The 3,174-nt window shown below is 34.2% G+C and overlaps 1 non-coding gene across 1 annotated transcript; it reads right to left on the bottom strand.

Annotated features, from left to right (window-relative positions):
• Positions 1-211: 211 nt before the first annotated feature.
• On the bottom strand, positions 212-321 carry LOC126017105 (U6 spliceosomal RNA). The gene has a single exon (XR_007498778.1). It is a non-coding gene; the product is annotated as a U6 spliceosomal RNA (small nuclear RNA).
• Between the last annotated feature and the right edge of the window lie 2,853 nt (positions 322-3,174).

Genomic DNA, 3,174 nt, shown 5'->3' on the forward strand with positions numbered 1-3,174 from the left:
TTAATATATATATTTTTGTTTGTTTGTTTATTTGGGGGCCACACCCATTTGATGCTCAGGGGTTACTCCTGGCTAATCGCTCAGAAATTGCCCCTGGCTTGGGGGGACCATATGTGATGCTGGGGGAATGAATCGCAGTCCTTCCTTGGCTAGTGCTTGCAAGGCAGAACCTTACCTCTAGCGCCACCTCACCGACCCCAATATATTTTTTAAAAATATGAAACGCTTCACGAATTTGCATGCCATCCTTACGCAGAGGCCATGTTAATCTTCTCTGTGTCATTCTAATTTTAGTAATGTGCTGCCAAATCGAAGGGAACACTCTTTTTAGTATTTTAATTGGGGTGAGCTCCCAAGAGATGCTCAGGGATTTAGGTGCCCACTTTCTGTTTCTTTTGTGTGTGTGTGTGTGTGTGTGTGTGTGTGTGAGTGTGTGTGAACAAAAAATTGTAATTATTGTTCAATATAGTCATTTCTTATTTCCATTTTCTCACAAATCTTTCTAAGCCTCAAAATGGCCACAACTATTCAACCTGAAAACTTCAACATTATTATAGTATTGAGTGAATGCTTTATATTTTTCATTACCAAGAGCTGCTTCTCTACAAAAACAAAAGGACATGTAATTATAGAAACTAAAATGCATAATAAAGCACAAAGAGATTCAACAAAGTGTTCTAAGTTATTTCAAATTCCTACATTAAACTACCTGTGTTTCTTGACCAATTTGGCTGGATACTTCATTGCTAGGACATGGTACTAGGGATCACTAGAGCCATCCAATTTACCTGTGTTTCTTGACCAATTTGGCTGGATACTTCATTGCTAGGATATGAAACTAGGGATCACTAGGGCCATCCAATTTGTGTTCACAGGGCCTCTAAAGCTATACCCAGTGTTGATGGAGGCTAGGTGGTGCTTGTATAGAACTGAAGTCCTCCTGTATTGTTTTCCTGATATCTTTGAACATTTAGAAATCTTTTATATAAAGGTTAATAATATTTTGTAGTATTTTATTGTGATAAAACATATATTACATACAGCATTTTAATCATTTTAAGCTCCCTAACACCTAAGTACATTAATTGTATTGTACTATCACTATGAACTCTCATCTCTATAGTTTTCCAGAACTTCTCAAACTAACTTTATTCCTATTAAAGAATATCTATCCTACTTTCCTAAAGTTTCTGACAACAACCATCCTATTCTATTTCTCTATAAATTGTCTCCTTTCAGTGGAATCATACATTGGTGCTTTTAGGTCAGGCTTATTTCAGTTAATATTATGTCCTATTTACTTATATGGCAGTATGTCAAAATTTTCTCCTTTTTAAAATAAGGTTTCACTGTAGAATCCAATTATACTTATATGGGCATTGGGTTGTTTTTACTTTTTAGTTACCATAAATCATGCTGTTGTAATGTTGGTGTTTATATATCTGGTTGAGTACCTTGTTTCAACCTTTCTTGAGTATATAGCTAAATATAGAAGACAATCATAGGATTAACCTATATTAAATTTTCGAGGAATAACTATACCTTTCCACAGCAGCTGCACTCTTTTGCATTCCCACCACAAATGAATGTGGAATCCAATTTCTCTAAACCTTTTCTAATTTTTAGAATTAAACTATCCATATGGATATAAAAAGGTACCGCATTTTAATTTGCTTTTGTACTAACCTGATGGTTTGTGATGTAGAACATGTTTCTTATTTGCTCAGGAGAGAACACAGCCTTCACCACAGTGGAAAAAACACACAGAGAAGCAAGCAAAATACATATTCAAGTAAGAACTTGGGCTTGAAGAGAAACCCTTTAAGGAAACAATTATTTGTTTTATTTTGTTTCTGTTTGGGGGCCACATCTGGTGATGCTCCTGGCTCTGCACACAGTAATTATTACTGATGGTGCCTGGGGGACCATATGGGATGCCTGGGTCAAACCCAGGTTGACCATGTGCAAGACCAGTGCTCTCCCTGTTGTACTATGGCTCCAACCCCAGAATACCCTTTTTATGAAATAAAGAAAAGCACTGAAATATTAATGAATTGATATTCACCACTAAGTTTCAATACACTATATCTTGCTTTATCAAAAATCAAAAAAGTAAGCTTTCCATTATAAGAGGGATATGCTATATTTCCTTCTAGTGCAAGAATACTACAGTTTTTCTAAAGCTAGCTTTACTTTTGATTTTTCAAATTTGCAACAGTATAAAATAAATTCACATTAAACAATAAGAATAATCAAGAGTTTGCATTTTGATAATTTTGTGGGTTAGCAGTTGATGGTAGATATCCTGGGTGGGTGGTACTTAGGCATGGCAGAAAGACATTGTCTCTGGTCAGACGTACAATTCTAAGAGAAATAACCAATACTCTACAGACTTTTTCACTCTCAGTGCTGAAACCATATTTATGTGATTTAGGCAACACATTTAAAAGCCTTACACTAGATGATTTTTTCCCAACTGTAAGCTAATGTAAGTTGTTCAGGGTATAAAAGTAGACATGGCTAACCTATATTGATCAATAGATTATATTAAGTCCACTTTACTTCAGTATTTTCACTTAGTATCTGTTTGTATAGATAAAATTATAGTAAATCTAGAAGGATTGATGGTTGTTTAAATAGATATTTTCCTGAGTGTGTCCTTTTTGATTGTCATGAGCACCACTTGGAATGGCCCTGACCCCCAGCATTATGGATATGGCTCTCACCACAAAGGAAAAGAGAGGCTTACAGTTTTACTGAGTACATAGTAGTAGACAACTTTGAAAATAAGAACCCTCAAATACTGCTGGGAAATTTAGAATGTGATCTTTTCTTTAACATTACTGATGAAAATCCATAATAATTATGATAATGAATTTAATAGTTAAGATCTAATGACTTAATCTATACAAGCATTTTAGAACTTCTTTGCATCCTCTTAGTATATGGAAGAAAAAAAAACACCACAATTGTTAAGAGATATAATTTTCACTGACTGACTTATATAAACCTAAGTTCTGAATTGTTAATAATGTTATGACTTTTGGGAAGTTAATTACATTGAGTATTACTTTATCAATCTGTAGGATGGAGCTATTAGAGAATTTTCTTCATTGGGTTTCTGTAGTTTAAATAAATGTCCATAATGTTTATAATGATTTGAATCACATTTTT

Source organism: Suncus etruscus, chromosome 8, assembly GCF_024139225.1.
Source record: "Suncus etruscus isolate mSunEtr1 chromosome 8, mSunEtr1.pri.cur, whole genome shotgun sequence".
NCBI lineage: Eukaryota > Metazoa > Chordata > Mammalia > Eulipotyphla > Soricidae > Suncus > Suncus etruscus.